Below are 23112 nucleotides of genomic sequence, written 5' to 3' on the forward strand. Positions count from 1 at the left end.
AGGCTTTAATAATGGTGGAAGAAACAGGTTTAGCAATAGCAAGCCTTTTCCATCATTCTCTTAGCAATAGACAGAGAATTCTGAGCAGAGCCCTTCTAGCTTAGCAAACATAGTCTCTGATCTATCTAAGGCCACTCTAAGTTTCATGAATGAAACAAGGTTCTCCATTAGAAATCTGGAGGCACAAGTGGGCCAGCTGAGTAAAAGAATCACTGAAACTCCTCCTAGTACTCTCCCAAGCAATATAGAAGAGAACCCAAAAAGAGATTGCAAGGCCATAACCTTACTTGGTGTGGCCGAATGCACAGAGGAGGAGGAGGACGTGAATCCCAGTGAGGAAGACCTCATGAGACATCCTCAGGACAAAAAGGAATTCCCAATTGAGGAACCCAAGGAATCTGAGGCTCATCTAGAGACCATAGAGATTCCATTGAACCTACTGCTGCCATTCATGAGCTCTGATGAATATTTTTCCTCTAAAGAGTATGAGGTTATTACTGAAGAGCAAGTTGCTAAGTACCTTGGAGCAATCATAAAGCTGAATGCTGATGACAAGTCATCATATACCCATTTTTCAAGCTAATTTCACTTGTTTTATTAGTCTTTATGCAATTTCTTGCATCCTAAGTAAGTGATTTGGAGTGAAAATGCATAACTTCTTTAAATCAAACAACCACCATAAAATTAATGTTAACTCATGAGGTTTAAGCTAATTTTAATTGAATTTTAATTGATTTATAAGCCTTGTGAATTTAGTGATATTTGGAGTGGTTGTTTTGGTTTATTGTAGGTGAAGAAAAGAATAAAAGAGAAAGCGTGGCCCAAGGAGAAGAAAACGTGGTCAAAGGAAGGAGAAGTGTGCCGCATGTAAAGAAGGGAGCAAGCATTGCCCTTCACAAGGGCACACTGCCCTCTAGGAGGGCAACATAAGGGAACAAAGCTTGAAAGGCAACTCTGCCCTGCCCACGACAAGGGCAGAGCACAAATCTGTGCCTTGGAATCAAGAGGATCAAAACATTGCCCTGCCCTCCTCAAGGGCAGTATCGGGCTCACCAAGGGAAGAAATTCAAAGAAAAAGTTCACCTATGCTTACTACAAGTCTCGAACACGGCTAAATGAGGAAGCAAGGAACTAGGCTTCATTATGGTGCCAAGAAAGCCAAGAAAATTGAGTAGCGTGTGTTTCTGCCATGTCTCGAACGCGGGACTTCAGTTTGGAAACACTGCCCTGCCCTCCATGAGGGCAGGGCAGCATTTTGTTGTGGCACGGCCAGCGCACCATTCTGGCGCACCAAAGCATCAATCGGCAGCACCAGCAGCGCACCAAGGCACCAAACTGGCGCACCAGAATTTTCTGCCCTGCCCTCCGCGAGGGCAGGCAGCATCCTGCAGCACGCACCAATGCATCACGCCCGCACCATAGCCGCACGCACCAAATCCTGCCCTGCCCTCCACAAGGGCAGGGCAGCCTCCTGGAAGCAATCTTTCATGGGCCAAAAATTGAATTAAAAATCCAATTTAATTCATTTCTTCACCAAATCAAAAGCCCATCCAAATCCCAAGATCCAAGAATAGAAAGTGTATAAATAGGAGCTAGTTTGATGTAATTAGAATTTTTTGCTTGACTTTTTAATTTTGCACTTTCTTTGAGCTTTGAATTTTTGCAACTTTTCTTGAGAGACTGAACCGAGATTTCAGAGAATTGGGGAGGAGAATTGATCTCTCTTCTTCCTCGTTCTTGCTTGGGCATTTTTCATTTCCTTGTTTTGAGTTTTGGGTGTGAAGAATTGAGGAAATTCTGTCTCAATCTCCATTCAAAATCTCTTTAAACATTTTTCTGCATAATTGAGTTCAATTTACATTCCCTTTACTGCTTCTTCTTCAATTTCTTATCAGTTGCTTTGAGAACTTGGATCTAGGAGGGCAATTGAGATCTAGGCTTTGCTACCTAGTCTCTGAAGTCCTGAAATCCCAATTTCCTTTTGGTTCTTCTGTGAACCTTTGCTGCACATAATTTCTTTACTGTTTGAGTTCTAATTGCTTCTAATTCATCTTCTACTTTATTAATTGTTGCAATTTACTTCCTCTTGCTGGAATTCTGAATTCCCAATCCTTAATTCCCCTTTTATATTCAAGTAATTTACATTTATTGCACTTTAAGTTACTGCAATTTACATTTCTTGCACTTTAAGTTTCAGTCATTTACATTCTTGCTCTTTACAATTCAGCAAGTTTACTTTCCTGCTCTTTAATTTACTGCAATTTCCCCTTCTCCCTTTACATTCCAAGCAATTTAGCTTCTGTTAAATACAACCCACTCAACCAAAACTTGATTTGTTTGACTAAATCAACCACTAAACTAAAATTGCTCAATCCTTCAATCCCTGTGGGATCGACCTCACTCATGTGAGTTATTATTACTTGATGCGACCCGGTACACTTGCCGGTGAGTTTTGTGTTGGATTGTTTTCCACACATCAAGTTTTTGGCGCCGTTGCCGGGGATTGAAATAGATTGACAATGATCAAGTGAAGTGGAGGTCTAGATCAAGCACTTTTTCTTTTCTGTTATTTTAATTTTGACTAACACACTAACTGTTTGATTTTTTGCTTAAACTAACTAAAACTTCATTCTAGCTATAGATTGAAGTTTCATTGGTTTTCTGGATCTGTGTGTTTATTGTTGTGTGTTTGTATGTCAGGTACAGGAAGATCTTCCCCTGTCCTCTCTGAAATTGACCAAAGAACTCTTCGAAGAATAAGAAGAGCTGAAAGAGGGAAGAACGTTATTGGAGAGGAAGAATCTGAGGAGGAATTCCAAGAAATGGAAGGAGATCCATCAAATCTCAATCAACCAGGAGGAGGGGCCAACAATAACCAACAACAAAGAAGAGTCCTGGCTTCATACACATTTGCAAATGCTAGACACTGTGGAAGTAGCATTCTTCCTCCTAATGTCAATGCAAACAATTTTGAACTAAAGCCACAACTCATCACTTTCGTTCAAAACAACTGTTCTTTTGGAGGAGGGCCTTTGGAGGACCCAAATCAACACTTATCTACCTTCTTGAGAATCTGTGACACTGTGAAAACCAATGGTGTGCCTCCTGACAGCTACAAGTTGTTGCTCTTTCCATTTTCTCTCAGAGACAAAGCCACTCAATGGCTAGAGACCTTTCCAAAAGAGAGCATCAACACTTGGGATGACTTGGTGAGCAAGTTCCTTGCCAAATTTTATCCCCCTCAAAGGATCATAAGATTGAAGACTGAGGTGCAGACATTCACTCAAATGGAGACTGAAAACTTATATGAAGCATGGGAAAGATATAAGGCACTATTGAGGAAATGTCCACCAGAGATGTTCACTGAGTGGGACAAGTTGCAGAACTTCTATGAAGGACTCACTCTTAAGGCTCAAGAAGCACTTGATCATTCAGCTGGAGGCTCTTTGCAACTCATGAAAACTACAGAGGAAGCTCAAAACCTCATTGATATGGTGGCCAATAACCAATATTTCTTTGCTCATCAAAGACAACGCCAACCATCACAAAGAAGAGGAGTAATGGAGTTGGAAGGAGTGGATTCAATTCTAGCTCAGAACAAGATAATGCAGCAGCAGATTCAACAACAGTTTGAGCAAATGGCCAAAAGGATTGATGGCTTGCAAGTTGCATCAGTGAGTGCCACAAGCCAACCACCAACTACTTGGGTGCAAAGTGAAGAAACTCAAGAAGAACAATAGCAAGAGCAAATCCAGTACATGCACAACCAAAATCCTGGAACAAATGAAGTCTATGGTGATACTTACAATCCATCTTGGAAGAACCATCCCAAACTCAGATGGGGAGACAACTATAATCAAAACCAACAGCCATGGCAAAGAAACTCAAGTCAGAACAATTGGAAAAGCACAAACCACAACCCCCAGCCAAACACTAACCAAAATACATACAGAAAACCACAAAATAATTACCCCAACTCTAACCAGTATCCACCCAATAACCACCCAACAAATCAAAACACCTATCATCATCCATCAACACCCCAAAACCAACCAATCTCACAAGACTCTCAAAGGATCACTAATCTAGAGATGCTCATGGAGAAAATGATGAAGAACCAAGAATTGACAACAAAGAACCAAGAAGCTTCCATGAAGAACTTAGAAAGGCAAATTGGCAAATCTCCAAACAGATTTCTGTTGAAAAACCATCAAGCTCACTACCAAGTGACACCATTCCCAACCCAAAGGAAGAATGCAAGGTCGTGCAACTAAGAAGTGGAAAAATGTTAGTGGATGGTAACCAAGGGGCAACCAAGAATAATGACAATGAACCAACAAAGAATAATGAAGCCATCAACAAGGACATGATAAGCAAGAATGACCAAGAAAAACTCACAGAGGAAAACAACGAACCACAGAATCTAAAGAAAGGAAAGCAGATCAGGGAAGAACCAAATCCAAAACAACATCAAGTGGAGAAGAGCTCAACACCACCACTGCCTTATCCACAGAGATTTCACAAAGAGACAAAGGATCAGCATTTCCACAAATTTCTTGAGACTTTCAAGAAGCTGGAAATCAACATACCTTTAGCTGAGGCATTGGAGCAAATGCCTCTGTATGCCAAGTTTTTGAAGGAGCTCATCAATAAGAAAAGAAGTTGGAATGAGAAGGAGACTGTAATGCTCAGTGAAGAATGTAGTGCACTAATCAAAAAAGGGCTCCCTCCCAAGGTTGAAGATCCTGGAGGCTTCTTCCTACCCTACACTATTGGAAGCCTATTCATCAAAAAGGGGATGTGTGACTTAGGAGCAAGCATAAATCTAATCCCATCATCCTTAGTGAAAAAGCTTGGCATAGAAGAGGTGAAACCAATACAGATGACCTTGGAACTGGTGGACCAATCAGTAGTATATCCTATAGGGTTGATTGAGAACCTTTTAGTTAAGGTTGACAAGTTCATCTATCCGGCAGATTTTGTGATCCTGTATTCATCAGAAAATGGAAATGACTCCATAATACTTGGTCGACCATTTTTGGCCACTGCTAGAGCCATTGTGGATATAGAGCAGGGAGAGTTAACCCTCAGGATGCATGAGGAGAGCATCACCTTGAAAGTCTTTCCAGAATTACAAAGGAATGAAGAAACAAGCAAAACAAGTGGTGACTTCCTTCCAAAGCAAGCAACCGACAAGGCAGTAGAACAGAAAAACAAGCAGCTGCAAGAAGAAAAAGGAATTCAAAAGGAAGCAGGGGTGATAAACAAGAAGGAAGGTATCACAACCCAAGTCACTGTCAAGAAAGAAAGATCAACAAGAAAGAAAAAGATGAAGAGCAAGAATAAGGCTCACAAAGGGTGGAAGAACAAGAAAATCCCAACTGAAGGATTTTCTAAAGGTGATAAGGTGCAACTAGTATATCAACAGCTGGGAACAGAAGATTATTACACTGTCAACCAAGTACTTTCTCTTGAGCATATGGAAATTGAGCATCAAGGCACACAGAGAAAGCTGACAGTGAGAGGTGACAAGTTGAGACATCACCAACATCAACCACCCTAAAGGGAGTTCAATGTCAAGCTAGTGACAATAAAAGAGCGCTTCATGGGAGGCAACCCATGATTTAAGATTTCTGTCCTATCTTTCATTTAATAAGCTATGATTCCTCTGAGTATGATTTTGAACTTTCATGCCTGATAAATGCATACAGTGTCTTAGAGCATAAGTCAAACTTTTAAGTTTGGTGTTCCTTAAGGCACACTCAACTTTTGCTTTTCAAAAAGAAAGGGGGCTATTCTTAGAACATATGAAATGTCATCTTTCTAAAGCATAAGACCAAACACTAAGTTTGGTGTCTACATATGCAATATTGTTCTACAGATTAGTTCCCTATTTACGGAATCAAAACCATACAGAAAGGGATCATGCATCAAGTTCTTATCATAAAACACATCAATTGTGAAGAATGGTTTGCATTGATAAGCCGTCCCCCCCAACAAGAGATAAGTTTGGTGTTCACCAACTTTTAGCATTTTTATTTAGGGACACAATTGATCACAAAAAAAATCAAATAACAATTAAACAAAACAGAACAATTTTTTTTCAAGTCAATGGCTAACGTTTATATTAATATCTAAGGCTAGCTGTTTTAGTTTATGTAGATCTCGACAAAAGCAAGGAGGGGCCACGGCTAGGACAAGCTAAGAGAGGAATGGTCACATGTGCCTAGGGAGATGTGCCCCTTGGGAAGCAGAACATGCATGCATGCATCATTGAACGCCTAAATGCATGCAGCCAATGGGAGGAGGATCCTCGTCAAAGCCTCAACACTGCATGCAGACCGTCCATTCCATGAACCCCTTAGATGAACAACTCAATCTCAACCCTTCATGAGCACCAACGAGCTCCTTCTTCATTCATTGTGGTTTTGTTGGAAAGCTTGAAGAATCTGCCTATTAATAGCCGTAGCACTAAACGGTTCACACACTCATTCAAGCTACCTTCACATGAAAACCATAATCCCCTCTACTCCCAAAACCAACATAATCCCCTTATCTCACACAACAGAACCGAACCAAAACTCATCCCAAACACAACACATACTTCTTCTATTCTCACTTTTCCTTTCTTCTCACCTCAAATCCAATGGCTTCCTCAAGTTCAAAAAGAAGGCCGGGAAAGGAACCTATGGTAGCCGAACCTCCATCATTTGATGCAAACAAATTTAGATCCCAATTCCATGAAGGGAGATATCATAGGTTCATGAAGACAAAGAATGTAATCTATGAGAAAGGCCTTGAGTTGAGAGACGGGGAATACCCCATCATGAGGCAAATCACTAAAGAAAGAAGGTGGGAACTTTTATGTGCTCCTCTTGTTGACATCAGTGCAGTCATGATCAGGGAGTTCTATGCAAATGCTATAAAAGAAAACAAAGATAGTGCCCCTTACACAAGTTATGTCAGAGGAGTTGAAGTGAGTTTTAGCCCAGCTGCCATCACAAGGGCCCTCAAGTTGAGAACCATAACTTATGCAGAGCCCAGTTATGAAACCAGATTGCAGATGGAAAACAATCCTGATGAGATCTTGCAAGGGTTATGTGTGGAGAATACAGATTGGGAAAGAGATTCAAAGGGAGTTCCAAGTCACTTGAGAAGGATAAATCTTACTCCCGTGGCCAAGGGATGGTATGAAATAGTGAGGAGATCCATCCTTCCTACTGGAAATGCCTCTTGGGTCACAATCAAACGAGCACTCTTGACATACTGCATCTTACATGGAGGTGAAATCAACCTCGCACAACTCATAGCCGATAGTATTCAAGAGATGGCCAATAGCACAAGCAAATCAAGTGGTCTTGGACATCCAAGTACCATCCTCAGGCTATGTGACAAAGCTAGAGTAATCTTTGAAGATGAGGACACAGAAAAAGTGAAAAAGGGAAAAGGAATCACCAAGAAGAGTATGGAGGGAATGAATGAAGAAGAAGATCAAGAAGGGGTGGTAGCTCCTAGACAAAGGAGATCACAAAGAGAGGAAGGACGAAATCAAGCTCATGATGCCATAGACATGAGCCAATTACAAAGATCAATTGAAGAACTATCTCAGCAACTCATGCAGGCTCAACAAGGCCAAAATCAGGGGGGCCAAGAGAAATATCTAGAGCCTTATCCAGAATTTAGAGAGCAATATTTGAAAGATAAAGAGGAACGAGAAGCTTGGCAGCATCAAATGGAGGAGAAACAAGAGAGATGGCAACAACAAATGATGACTCAGCAGCAAAAATTTCAAGCACAGATTCTTGAAGGACAAAAAGAGCAATATAAAGAATTCAAAGAATCATATGATAAGCTGTATTTTAGTCAAGCTAAAGCAGGGGAATATAGTCACAACCTGTATCAATGGAAGAATATTCATCACACCATGGGAGAAGTTAGATATGCACAAAGAATGGAGAATGATGAAAACATGCAAGCAAGGTTGGAGTACTTGACCCATAATTTGCCAACACTCAATCCTCAGATCAAGCCATTTGAGCAATGCCCTGAATTTGTAGCCAAGCAACAGGCAAGGTCTCATCACTAAACTGAGGCAACTTTTAAAAGATTGGAAGAAGTTGGGCTCTCGGGACTCTTAGATTCTGTTTGGGGTAGAAGATGTCCTGGTGAAGAGATCCGAGATTATTCCAAGCTAGGGAAGAGAAAGAAGAAAAAGGGAGAATCAAGCAGCAGTCACGATCATTAGAAGGTGGCAAAGTTCTTTCATAATTCCTCTTTCATGTCCCTAATAAGGAGATGCATGTCTGAAACATGATATGCCTCCATCGTTTATGTTTTTTTACTTCATGCAATTTTTGTTCTTTGTTTTTATTTTAGTTATTTAATAAATAGCTAGAGAAATGCTAAATCTGCATAATGCTTGCTATCCATCACTTAGCTTGAAATTTGTTTTGTTTCCCACATGCTTAAATAAAAGAGAATTGTTTGAATTGAAAAGTGAAATATCCAATGTTGCATAAGTAAGAATGGAAGTTAATGGTGGTATATGTGTTTGATTAAATGCATGACTCATGAAATAATTGTTGCATAATATCATTCTCATTTAAGTGTGAGTTAGCTTGCTGTTGTAAAGACTCTCATCAATAAAGAAAAAGCCCTTGAGAACAAAAACAGAAAGAAAAGGAAGAAGAAAAAGCCAAAGTGGCAAGAAAAACAAAGAATAAAGGTTGGACACCAATAGCTTGGACCCAAGGACATATGCCTGTGATGTTCTTGTACTGAGATATGCTTGGATGAGTAAATTCCAAGGGGTATTTTAAAACCCGGTCACTTAGATCAACTGATTTGGGATGGCCAATTGAAAGTCCACAATAAAGAGCAACTTAGATACAGAACATTTAGTTATCCAAAGAGATGCTGGGCATCAATGATCCTAGGAAGAATTAGTGAGCCATGTGTCTGTGGTGGAAAGATGTTGAGCAAAAGAAAAAAAAATAAAGCCAAAGGCTACTACTGCAACATTTGACACCAAACCTCCAAAAGAATAATAAGCTTGTTAAGCATTATAAGAAAGAAAAGTTAGCAAGGGAGTAATCAAAAAGCGAGTCTTATAACAGCAAGTTTAGCAAGCCTTTGAAGAAAGATGTATATTATGTAACAGCAACAATAATTGAGTTATCATTGTCTGCATAAAGATCCCATAAATCAAGTTCTGCTATATGCCTAATAAGGATATGTGTTCTTTTCTTATTCATTTCAATTTCTCTTAGTTTTGATGCTTGCTTGGGGACAAGCAAGATTTAAGTTTGGTGTTGTGATGACAAGTCATCATATACCCATTTTCAAGCTAATTTCACTTGTTTTATTAGTCTTTATGCACTTTCTTGCATCCTAAGTAAGTGATTTGGAGTGAAAATGCATAACTTCTTTAAATCAAACAACCACCATAAAATTAATGTTAACTCATGAGGTTTAAGCTAATTTTAATTGAATTTTAATTGATTTATAAGCCTTGTGAATTTAGTGATACTTGGAGTGGTTGTTTTAGTTTATTGTAGGTGAAGAAAAGAATAAAAGAGAAAGCGTGGCCCAAGGAGAAGAAAACGTGGTCAAAGGAAGGAGAAGTGTGCCGCATGTAAAGAAAGGAGCAAGCATTGCCCTTCACAAGGGCACACTGCCCTCTAGGAGGGCAACATAAGGGAACAAAGCTTGAAAGGCAACTCTGCCCTGCCCACGACAAGGGCAGAGCACAAATCTGTGCCTTGGAATCAAGAGGATCAAAACATTGCCCTGCCCTCCTCAAGGGCAGTATCGGGCTCACCAAGGGAAGAAATTCAAAGAAAAAGTTCACCTATGCTTACTACAAGTCTCGAACACGGCACAATGAGGAAGCAAGGAACTAGGCTTCATTATGGTGCCAAGAAAGCCAAGAAAATTGAGTAGCGTGTGTTTCTGCCATGTCTCGAACGCGGGACTTTAGTTTGGAAACACTGCCCTGCCTTCTGCGAGGGCAGGGCAGCATTTTGTTGTGGCACGGCCAGCGCACCATTCTGGCGCACCAAAGCATCAATCGGCAGCACCGGCAGCGCACCAAGGCACCAAACTGGCGCACCAGAATTTTCTGCCCTGCCCTCCGCGAGGGCAGGGCAGCATCCGGCGCACCAAGACTGCACCACGCCCGCACCACGCACGCACCACGCGTCAATTTTCTGCCCTGCCCTCCACAAGGACAGGGCAGCCTCCTGGAAGCAATCTTTCATGGGCCAAAAATTGAATTAAAAATCCAATTTAATTCATTTCTTCACCAAATCAAAAGCCCATCCAAATCCCAAGATCCAAGAATAGAAAGTGTATAAATAGGAGCTAGTTTGATGTAATTAAAAACTTTTGGCTTGACTTTTTAATTTTGCACTTTCTTTGAGCTTTGAATTTTTGCAACTTTTCTTGAGAGACTGAACTGAGATTTCAGAGAATTGGGGAGGAAAATTGATCTCTCTTCTTTCTCTTCCTTGTTTTGAGTTTTGGGTGTGAAGAATTGAGGAAATTCTGTCTCAATCTCCATTCAAAATCTCTTTAAACATTTTTCTGCATAATTGAGTTCAATTTACATTCCCTTTACTGCTTCTTCTTCAATTTCTTGTCAGTTGCTTTGAGAACTTGGATCTGGGAAGGCAATTGAGATCTAGGCTTTGCTACCTAGTCTCTGAAGTCCTGAGATCCCAATTTCCTTTTGGTTCTTCTGTGAACCCTTGCTGCACTTAATTTCTTTACTGTTTGAGTTCTAATTGCTTCTAATTCATCTTCTACTTTATTAATTGTTGCAATTTACTTCCTCTTGCTGGAATTCTGAATTCCCAATCCTTAATTCCCCTTTTATATTCAAGTAATTTGCATTTCTTGCACTTTAAGTTACTGCAATTTACATTTCTTGCACTTTAAGTTTCAGTCATTTACATTCTTGTTCTTTACAATTCAGCAAGTTTATTTTCCTGCTCTTTAATTTACTGCAATTTCCCCTTCTCCCTTTACATTCCAAGCAATTTAGCTTCTGTTAAATACAACCCACTCAACCAAAACTTGATTCGTTTGACTAAATCAACCACTAAACTAAAATTGCTCAATCCTTCAATCCCTGTGGGATCGACCTCACTCATGTGAGTTATTATTACTTGATGCGACCCGGTACACTTGCCGGTGAGTTTTGTGTTGGATCGTTTTCCACACATCAAGTGCCAAGTTATTTGGTAATGAGACTTGGGTGGATGAACCCCCCTTGCTCACCAATGAACTGAATGACTTGGTTAGGCAGACATTACCTCAAAAGAAACAAGATCCTGGTAAATTCTTAATTCCCTGTACCATAGGCACCATGACCTTTGAGAAGGCTCTGTGTGACCTGGGGTCAGGCATAAACTTAATACTACTCTCTGTCATGGAGAAACTGGGAATCTTTAAGGTTCAAGCTGCAAGAATCTCACTAGAGATGGCAGATAAATCTATGAAAAAGGCTCATGGATTAGTAGAGGACGTGCTAGTAAAGGTCAAAGGCCTTTACATCCCTGCTGATTTCATAATCCTAGACATTGGGAAAGATGAGGATGAATCCATCATCCTTGGTAGACCTTTCCTAGCCACAGCAAAAGCTGTGATTGATGTGGACAGAGGAGAGTTGATCCTTCAATTGAATGAGGACTACCTTGTATTTAAAACTCAAGGATCTCCCTCTACAAACATGGAGAGGAAGCATGAAAATCTTCTCTCAATACAGAGTCAAACAAAGCCCCCACAGTTAAACTCTAAGTTTGGTGTTGGGAGGCCACAACCAAACTCTAAGTTTGGTGTTGAACCCCTACATTCAAACTCTAAGTTTGGTGTTGGGAGGTTCCAACAATGCTCTGAACATCTGTGAGGCTCCATGAGAGCTCACTGTCAAGCTATTGACATTAAAGAAGCGCTTATTGGGAGGCAACCCAATTTTATTTTTCTATGTTATTTTCTTTTTTTTAGGTTGATGATCATGTGGAGTCACAAAAATAATTGCAAAAATTAAAGAAAAATAAAAAATAGCATTAAAAATAGCACACCTGGAGGAGACACTTATTGGCGTTTAAATGCTAGTAAGGGTAGCAGAATGGGCGTTTAACGCCTAATCTGGCACCATTCTGGGTGTTAAACGCCAGAAACAAGCACTAGACTGGCGTTAAACGCCAGAAACAGGCTACAATCTGGCGTTAAATGCCAAAAACAGGTTGCATCCTGGCGTTTAATGCCAGGAAAGGAATAAAAGCTGGCGTTTAACGCCAGGATTGCACAGTCAGGGCATTTTGCATGCCTAATAGGAGCAAGGATGATACATCCTTGACACCTCCGGATCTGTGGACCCCATAGGATCCCCACCTACCCTCCCACAGCACTCTTCCCCAAATACCCCTCACCAATCAACTCATTCACTCTTCCCCATCACCTCTTCACCAATCACCTCCATATCTCTTCCCCAAAAACCCCACCTACCCCACTTTCAAATTCAAACACTTTTCCCTCCCAAACCCAACCCTAATGGCCGAAACCCAACCCTCCCCTCACCCCTATATAAACCCCTCCATACTCCTTTATATTCACACAACACAAACACCTTTGCCCCCTCTTGGACGAATTCACTTCTCCCTCTATCTCCTACATTTTTCTTCTTCTTCCCTTTCTTTCTTTCATCTTTTGCTCGAGGACGAGCAAACCTTTTAATTTTGGTGTGGTAAAAGCAATACTTTTTTGTTTTTTCATAACCATTTATGACACCTAAGGCTGGAGAAACCTCAAGAAAGAGGAAAGGAAAGGCAAAAGCTTCCACCTCCGAGTCATTGGAGATAAAGAGATTCATCTCAAAGGTCCATCAAGACCACTTCTATGAAGTTGTGGCCAGGAAGAAGGTGATCCCTGAGGTCTCTTTCATGCTCAAGAAAAATGAGTATCTGGAGATCCGACATGAGATCCGAAGAAGAGGGTGGGAAGTTCTTACCAACGCCATTCAACAAGTCAGAATCTTAATGGTTCAAGAGTTCTATGCCAATGCATGGATCACTAGGAACCATGATCAAAGTATGAACCTGAATCCAAAGAATTGGCTTACAATGGTTCAGGGAAAATACTTAGATTTCAGTCTGGAAAATGTAAGGTTGGCATTCCACTTGCCAATTATGCAAGAAAACGCATGCCCCTACACTAGAAGGGTCAACTTTGATCAAAGGTTGGACCAAGTCCTTATGGACATATGTGTGGAAGGAGCTCCATGGAAAAGAGACTCAAGAGGCAATCCGGTTCAATTGAGAAGACCAGACTTTAAGCTTGTGGCTAGAGGATGGTTGGAGTTCATCCAACGCTCCATCATTCCTACTAGCAACCGATCTGAAGTGACTGTGGATCGGGCCATCATGATCCATAGTATCATGATTGGGGAGGAAGTGAAAGTTCATGAGATCATATCTCTAGAACTCTACAAGGTGGATGACAAGTCATCCACCTTGGCAAGGTTAGCCTTTCCTCATCTCATTTGTCATCTATGCAATTTAGCTAGGATTGACATAGAAGGAGACATCCTCATTGAAGAGGACAAGCCCATTACTAAGAAAAGGATGGAGCAAACAAGAGAGCCCATTCATAGATCTCAACAAGAGCATAAGGAAGATCCTCATCAAGAAATCCCTGAGATGCCTCAAGGGATGCAATTTCCTCCACACAACTATTGGGAACAACTCAACACCTCCTTGGAAGACTTGAGTTACAACATGGACCAACTAAGGGTGGAGCACCAAGAGCACTCCATCATTCTCCATGAGATTAGAGAAGATCAAAGACCTATGAGGGAGGAGCAACAAAGGCATGGAAGAGACATAGAGGAGCTTAAGCATTCCATTGGTTCTTCAAGAGGAAGACACCACCCTCACTAAGGTGGACTCATTCTTTAATCTCCTTGTCTATTTATTTTTCTGTTTTCGGTTTTGAGCTTCATGTTTGCCTATGTTTGTGTCTTCATTACATGATCATTAGTGTATGGTGTCTATGTCTTAAAGCTATGAATAACTCCATGAATCCTTCACCTCTTTTAAATGAAAAATGTGCTTAATTACAAAAGAACAAGAAGCACTTGGATTTCAAATTTTATCTTGAAATTAGTTTAACTATTTTGATGTGGTGGCAATATTTTTTGTTTTCTGAATGAATTCTTGAACAGTGCATAATTTTTATCGTGAAGTTTATGAATGTTAAATTTGTTGGCTCTTGAAAGAATGATGAACAAAGAGAAATGTTATTGATAATCTAAAAAATCATGAAATTGATTCTTGAAGCAAGAAAAAGCAGTGAAAAAGAAAAAAATAGTGAAAAAATGGCAAAAAAAAGAGAAAAAGAAAAAGCAAGAAGAAAAAGCCAATAGACCTTTAAAGCAAAAGGCAAGGGTAAAAAGGATCCAAGACTTTGAGCATTAATGGATAGCAGGGCCTAAGGATATAAAATCCATGCCTAAGAGGCTAAATCAAGATGTCCCTAACCATGTGCTTGTGGCATGAATGTCCAAGTGAAAAGCTTGAGATTGAGTGGTTAAAGTCATGATGGGCGGATAATTTATACGCTTTTTGGCATTATTTTTATATAGTTTTTAGTAGGATCTAGCTACTTTTTAGTATATTTTTTATTAGTTTTTAAGCAAAATTCACATTTCTAGAGTTTACTATGAGATTGTGTGTTTTCCTATGATTTCAGGTATTTTCTGGCTGAAATTGAGGGACCTGAGCAAAAATCTGATTCAGAGGCTGACAAAGGACTGCAGATGCTGTTGGATTCTGACCTCCCTGCACTCGAAAGAAATTTTTGGAGCTATAGGAATCCAAATGGCACGCTCTCAATTTCATTGGAAAGTAGACATCCAGGGCTTTCCATCAATATATAATACTCCATACCTTGCTTGAGTTTAGATGACGCAAACAGGCGTTTAACGCCATCTTTCTACCCTATTCTGGCGTAAACGCCAGAAACAAGTTGCAAAGAAGAGTTAAATGCCAGAAACAAGTTACAAACTGGTGTTTAACTCCAAGGAAGACCTCTACACGTGAAAGCTTCAATGCTCAGCCCAAGCACACACCAAGTGGGCCCCGGAAGTGGATTTCTGCATCATTTACTCATTTCTGTACCCCTAGTGACTAGTGTAGTATAAATAGGACTTTTTGCTAATGTATTTTCATCTTGGTATCTATCTTTGATCAGTTTATGCGATCTTAGATATTGGAGGCTGGCCTCACGGCCATGCCTAGACCTTTATCACTTATGTATTTTCAAAGGTGGAGTTTCTACACACCATAGATTAAAGTTGTGGAGCTCTGCTGCTCCTTGAGTATTAATGCAATTACTACTGTTTTATATTCAATTCATGCTTATTGTCATTTTAAGATATTCATTCGCACTTCAACCTGATGAATGTGATGATCCGTGACACTCATTACCATTCTCACTTATGAACGCGTGCCTGACAAATACTTCCGTTCTACTTGCGAAAGCTATAGTGTGTATCTCTTGGATTCCTGGTCCATGCGTTTGATTGCCTCTCCTAAAAATAGAGCCTTCAATTCCTTGAGATCAGAGTCTTCGTGGTATAAGCTAGAATCCATTGGCAGCATTCTTGAGATCCGAAAAGTCTAAACCATGTCTGTGGTATTCCGAGTAGGATCTGGGATGGGATGACTGTGACAAGCTTCAAACTCACGACTGTAGGGCGTAGTGACAGATGCAAAAGGATAGTAAATCCTATTCCTACATGATCGAGAACCAACAGCTGATTAGCCATGCGGAAAACCGTAGAGGACCATTTTCACTGAGAGGACGGGAAGTAGCCATTGACAACAGTGACATCCAACATACAGCTTGCCATAGAAAGGAGTATGAAGGATTGGATGAAGGCAGTAGGAAAGCAGAGATTCAGAAGGAACAATGCATCTCCATACGCTTGTCTGAAATTCCCACCAATGAATTACATAAGTATCTCTATCTTTATTTTATGTTTATTTATCTTTTAATTTATTAAAACTCTATAACCATTTGAATCCGCCTGACTGAGATTTACAAGGTGACCATAGCTTGCTTCAAGCCGACAATCTCCGTGGGATCGACCCTTACTCACGTAAGGTTTATTACTTGGACGACCCGGTGCACTTGCTAGTTAGTTGTGCGAAGTTGTGAAAACGAGTGATGTTATAATTGTCCGTACTATGTTGTTGGCGCCATTGAGATCACAATTTTGTGAACCACTTCACTTCCTCTTTCTTATCTTGTGTTTGTGACTCTGAGACTTTCTTGCCTTTTCTTGGCGCTTGTGGTTCATTGTCCTTCTTGTGATCCACCTTATCATTTTCCTCAATCTTTGTCTCTTCCTTGCTGGCATCCTTGTTGTCCTTTCCCAATGTTTTACCACTCCTAAGTTATATGGCCTTGCACTCCTCCTTTGGATTTGGGATGGTGTCACTTGGGAAGGCAGTAATTGGCCTCTCAGCAGGTTGCTTGGATAGTTATCCTATTGTCTTTCAAGGTTTCTCATTGATACTTCATAGGTTTTACTTGCCATCTCTTGGTTCTTCATGAGCTTTTCTATCATCATCTCTAGATTAGAGATTCTTTGAGACTCTTGATGTGGCTGGGGTTGTGTATGAGATGTTGGTTGTTGATGGAAGTTGGTTGGGTTATTTGAAGAGTTATTTTTTGGGTAGAATGTGGAAAAGTTATTTTGTGGTTTTCTGTAGTGATTATTGTTAGTGGGGTGATGGTTTTGGTTGTTTGAGTTGCGAAAGTTACTGGGATTGGAGTTTTCCTGCCATTGGTTCTGATTGTCTCTCCACCTCAATTTGGGATGGTTCCTCCATGAGGAATTGTATGTGTCCCCATGGAAATCATTGTGGAAAGAGCTTGTGTTGTGCATATATTGGAGTTGCTCAGGCTGCTGCTCATTATTGTATGCCACAAAGCTTCCTTCATTTTGACCACATGCATTTGAAGCTTGGCTTTTTGTGCTCACTTCCGCCAGTTGAAGTCCATCCATCCTCTGTGCCATCATCTCCATCTGCTGCTGGATTTGTTGGTGCATTAGCTTGTTCTAGGCTAGGATAGCATCCACACCCTCAAGCCCATATACACCTCTCATTGGAGTTGCTTGTCTCTCTGAGGAGTAGAAGTACTGATTGTTAGCCACTATGTCTATGAGATCATGTGCCTCCTCTGGAGTTTTCGTCATTTGAAGTGACCCTCCTGAAGAATAATCCAGTGCCTTTCTTGCTTTCACAAAGATGCCTTCATTGAAGTTTTGGAGCTTCACCCATTCACTGAACATATCTGAAGGACATCTCCTTATCAGTGCTTTATACCTCTCCTAAGCCTCTACAATGATTCTCTCTTCAATTGTCTGAAAGCTTGCACCTCAGTCTTGAGTTTGATAATTCTTTGAGGGGGGTAGAACTTGGCCAAGAATTTGTTAACCAAGTCATCCCAATTTGTGATACTCTCCTTTGGGAAGGTCTCTAACCATTGAGTTGCTTTGTCCCTTAGACAGAAGGGAAATCGTAGTAGCTTATAGATGTCTGGGTGTACCCCATTGGTTTTGACTGTATCACATATCCTTAGGAAAAACAGATAGGTGTTGATTTGGGTCCTCCAAAGCACCTCCTTCATACTGACAGTTATTCATAACTAAAGTAATGAGTTGAGGTTTAAGTTCAACATTGTTGGCATGGACATTTGGAGTGAGTATACTACTCCCATAGTTCCTAGGATCAGGAATAGTATAGGAGGCTAGCACCCTCCTGGCAAGTTGGGCGTTGTTGTTAGCCACCCCTTCTTCATGCATCTCTTCCTCCATGATTTGATCCAAGTCCTCTTTTGAGTCCTCTTCACCAACAACTCTTTTCCCTCTGGCTTCTCTTCTCAGTCTTAGAAGAGTTTTCTCTGGCTTAGAATTAAAGGAAGTTGGTGTTACCTTTCTCCCTTCTAGCATACACAACACAGAAACAAACCAAATGAAAAGTGAACACTCTATTGCTAGAGTGTGTGTTAGAGTTAGCTGACACAAAGTGTCAAACAGTTAGTGAGCTTAAACAAAAACAAAGAAAAATGCTTAATCTAGACTATCACCCACTTAATCATTATAAATCTAAATCAATCTCCGGCAACGGCGCCAAAAACTTGATGACTAGAAATTTGCACAACACAAATTCCTTCGGCAAGTGTACCGAATCGCCAAGTAATAACTCACTGTTGAGTGAGGTTGATCCTACAGAGATTGATGGATTAAACAACTTTAGTTAGGTGACTTATCTAGTCAAGAAAATATTTGATGATTTTGTGTAATTGAGTGCACAAAATGGTGATTTACAATGAAAGTAAATGTGCAGGAAGTAAATTGCTGAAGAATAAAGTGCTGAAAGTAAATTGTGAAATGTAAATGGCAAAAACTTAAATGACAAGAAAGTAAAAGCAAGAATGTAAATGGTAGTGAAAGATAAATTGCATGAAATGTAAATGGGCTTTGGATGCTGGGAATCAAAGGTAACAAGAAACTTAAAGCAATTGAAATGAAGAATAACAATGGGTGAGATTCATTAGGGATTGGAGATATTATAATCCTTCATGAATCAATGGGTCTCAGCTTCATTCTCAATCATATGAAGTAGATCTATGGCGGATTGTAATTAATTGAGTTCCAATTCCTTGGCAACCCAATTTCTCTTAATACAATCAATTGCCAATTCCTTGATCTAATTGTTCATGAGAAGAGGTTAAGTTCAATTCTCTAATCCACAAGCCACACAAGCTCTCAGGATCTCAATTCAAATCAAGAATTTATTGATCAAAAGAGTTGTGAGGGAAAGAGCTTCAAACTGAATTCTATGATCATTCCTCTAAGGCTCACATAGAGATTCAAGTAAATCTAAACCCCATTCTGGTAGTGAATAGATCTTCAAACTGAATAGATCTTTTGTGATCTTCAAATGAGTCTTCAACTACTTGGATGTGGGCCCTTTGTCCTTAGTTGAAGCAAGTTAGGAGTGACCCTTTCTGAAGATAACGCTTGTGTTAGCTTGATGAGCGGATAATTTATATGCTTTTTGGCATTATTTTTACATAGTTTTTAGTATGTTTTAGTTACTTTTTAATATATTTTTGTTAGTTTTTATGCAAAATTCACATTTCTGGACTTTACTATGTGTTTGTGTATTTTTTTGTAATTTCAGGTATTTTCTGGCTGAAATTGAGGGACCTGAGAAAAAATCTGATTCAGAGGCTGAGAAAGGACTACAGATGCTATTGGATTTTGACCCTCCTGCACTCGAAGTAGATTTTCTGGAGTTACAAAAGCCCAATAAGTGCACCCTCAATTTCATTGGCAAGTAGACATCTTGGGCTTTCCAAAAATGTCTAATAGTCCATACTTTGCCCGAAATTTGATGGCCCAAACTGGCTTTAAAACGCCCACCAAAGACCCTTTTCTGGCGTAAAATGCCAAAACTGGCACCAGAACTGGAGTTAAATGCCCAAACTGGCATCCAAGCTGGCGTTTAACTCCAAAAATAGCCTATGCACGTGAAAGCTTCAAAGATCAACCCAAGCACACAACAAGTGGGCCCCGGAAGTGAATTTCTGCACTATCTGCACTTAGTTACTTATTTTCTGTAATCCCTAGTAACTAGTTTAGTATAAATAGCACTTTTAACTATTGTATTTTATCAGGGGGATCATCTTTTGATTTTTTGATCACTTTGAGGGAGGCTGGCCATTTGGCCATGCCTAGACCTTTTTCTTATGTATTTCCCAACGGTGGAGTTTTTACATCACATAGATTAAGGTGTGGAGCTCTGCTGTTCTTCATTAATGCAAGTACTATTATTTTTCTTTCAATTCACGCCTACTTCTTCTCCAAGATATACTCTCGTATTTAATTCAGTTAAGTCAGAATGAAGGGGTGACCCGTGACAATCACCCACTATCTTCGTTACTCGCTTAGCCAAGATCCGCGTGCTTGACAACCACAAGTGGTCTACATGATATTCAATGTAGTCATTGGACGACAGCCGGAGTATAGTCTCTTGGGTCACTGATCCACGTATTTGACTCGCCTCTCCTGACGACAGAGCATTTGAATCCGTGACATTAGAACCTTCGTGGTATAGGCTAGAACCAATTGGCAGCATTCCTGAGGTCCAAAAAGTCTAAACCTTGTCTGTGGTATTCCGAGTAGGATCTGAGAAGGGATAATTGTGACGAGCTTCAAACTCGTGAATGTTAGGCGCAGTGACAGTGTGCAAAAGGATAGAGAGATCCTATTCCGACACAAGTGTGAACCGACAAATGATTAGCCGTGCGAAAACCGTACTTGGACCATTTTCACTGAGAGGATGATGGTAGCTATTGACAACGGTGATCCACCAACATACAGCTTGCCATGGAAGGGAGCACGCATGATTGGATGAAGACAATAGGAATGCAGAGGTCCAGAAGCAACAAAGCATCTCCAAACACTTATCTAAAATTATCACCAATGAATTATATAAGTATCTTTATTTTATTTTATGTTTTATTTATCTTTTAATTATCAAAGCCTCATAACCATTTGAATCCGCCTAACTAAGATTAATAGGATGACCATAGCTTGCTTCAAGCCGACAATATCTGTGGGATCGACCCTTTCTCGCATAAGGTTTTATTACTTGGACGACCCAGTGCACTTGCTGGTTAGTTGTGCGGAGTTGCAAAAGTGTAATTGCAATTTCTTGCATCAAGTTTTTGGCGTCGTTTCCGGGGATTGTTCGAGTTTGGACAACTGACGGTTCATCTTGTTGCTTAGATTAGGTAAGCTTCTTTCTTGTTTCAACCTTTGTTTTCTTTTTAAAAAGTTTTCGAAAAATACAAAAAAAATTAATAAAATCATAAAAAACCAAAAAAAATTTGTGTTTCTTGTTTGAGTCTAGTGTCAAATCTTAAGTTTGGTGTCTTGCACGTCTTTCTTTTCTTAAAAATTTTTCAAAAATATGTTCTTGATGTTCATCATGATCTTCAAAGTGTTTTTGGTGTTCATCTTGACATTCAAAGTGTTCTTGCATGCATTATTTTTTTTTATCTTAAAATTTTATGTTTTGTTTCATTTTGTTATTTTTCTCTCTCCTCATTCAAAATTCAAAAGTCAAAAAATATCTTTTCCTTTTTCTTCTCATAATTTTCGAAATTTTGAGTTGACTTGGTCAAACATTTTTAAAATTTAGTTGTTTCTTGTTAGTCAAGTCAAAATTTCAAATTAAATAAATAAATAAATAAAAATTTTACATATCTTTTTAGTAATTAATATAGAGAAATGAAGGATCAGAACATAAAGCAGAGGAATCACAGAGAAAAAGAGCTCACTGGCGTTAAAATGCCAGTAGAAAGGTATTTTGGGTGTTAAACGCCAGCATGGCTATCATTCTGGGCATTTAACGCCAGTAAAGGTATCATTTTGGGCGTTAAACGCCAGAATGGGTAGCATTTTGGGCGTTTAACACCAGAAATGACAGCATTCTGGGCGTTCAAAAAAACGCCCAGTAAAGAAGGATTCTTGGCGTTTAACGCTAGCCAGGGTATCTGGTTGGGCGTTAAACGCCCATATAGGCAGCCAAGAGGGCGTTAAACGCTAGAATAGATAGCATTTTTTTTCCAATTTTTCACGTTTTAATTCATAACTTTTTGCATCAAACATATTTTAAACATTCATCTTTCAATTTTTTTATGTTTTTGAAAATTTTCAAACTAATTTTTCAAAAATCTTTTTCTTAACCTTATCTCATATTTTCGAAAATCCTTGTTAACAATTAATGTTTTGATTCAAAAATTTCAAGTTTGAAGGTTCAATCTTTGAATTCTAGAATCATATCTTTTAGTTTCTTGTTAGTCAAGTCATCAACTTTAATTTTGAAAATAAAATCTTTTTAACATCTTTTTCAATTCTTTTTCAAAATAAATTTCAGTCATATCTTTTTTAAAATTTTAATTTCAAAATCTTTTTCTAATTTCTTATCTTTTCAAAATCTTTTTCAAATCTTTTTCAACTAATTACCATTTCTTATCTTTTTCAAAACCACCTAACCACTCTTCCACTTCCAATTTTCGAAAATCACTAACCACTTTTTCAAAAATCTTTTTAATTAACTAATTGTTTTAGTTTTAATTTTTGAATACTCTCTCTCTCTCATCTCTTTCTATTTATTTGCTAACACTCCTCTTCTAATTCAAACCCTCTCTCTCCCTCTGTGTTCAAATTCTTCTTATTCTCTCTCTACCTCATTCCTCTATTCTTCTTTTCCTCTGACACCTCAAGAAATCTCTATATTGTGACATAGAGGATTCCACCACTCCCTTTGTTCTCTTCTTTTCATATAAGCAGAAACAGGGATAAAAACATTCTTGTTGAAGCTGATCCTAAACCTGAAAGGACTCTAAAGAGGAAGCTAAGAGAAGCTAAAGCACAACACTCAAGAGAGGACCTTACAGAAAATTTTGAAAAAGAAGTAGACATGGCAGCCGAACCCAACAACAATGCCAGAGATGCAAGGAAGATGCTTGGTGACTATACTGCACCAACTTCCAACTTCTATGGAAGAAGCATCTCAATTCCTGCCATTGGAGCAAACAACTTTGAGCTTAAGCCTCAATTAGTTTCTCTAATGTGGCAGAATTGCAAGTTTCATGGACTTCCATCGGAAGATCCTCATCAGTTCTTAGCTGAATTTTTGTAGATCTGTGATACTGTTAAGACCAATGGGGATGATCCCGAGGTCTACAGACTTATGCTTTTCCCTTTTGCTGTAAGAGACAGAGCTAGGATATGGTTGGACTCACAACCTAGGAAAAGCCTAAACTCTTGGGACAAGTTGGTCAATGATTTCTTGACCAAATTCTTTCCACCTCAGAAGATGAGCAAGCTTAGAGTGGAAGTCCAAACCTTCAAACAGAAGAAAGGTGAATCTCTCTATGAAGCTTGGGAAAGATACAAGCAATTAACTAAAAGGTGTCCTTCTGACAAGCTTCCAGAATGGAGCATCATCTGTATATTCTATG

The 23112-nt window shown here is 39.5% G+C and overlaps 1 non-coding gene across 1 annotated transcript; it reads right to left on the reverse strand.

The window, feature by feature from the left end:
• Nucleotides 1-22973: 22973 nt before the first annotated feature.
• LOC112713880 (small nucleolar RNA R71) lies at nucleotides 22974-23081 on the reverse strand. The gene has a single exon (XR_003158839.1). It is a non-coding gene; the product is annotated as a small nucleolar RNA R71 (small nucleolar RNA).
• Nucleotides 23082-23112: the final 31 nt, after the last annotated feature.

This window comes from Arachis hypogaea, chromosome 9, assembly GCF_003086295.3.
Source record: "Arachis hypogaea cultivar Tifrunner chromosome 9, arahy.Tifrunner.gnm2.J5K5, whole genome shotgun sequence".
Lineage (NCBI taxonomy): Eukaryota > Viridiplantae > Streptophyta > Magnoliopsida > Fabales > Fabaceae > Arachis > Arachis hypogaea.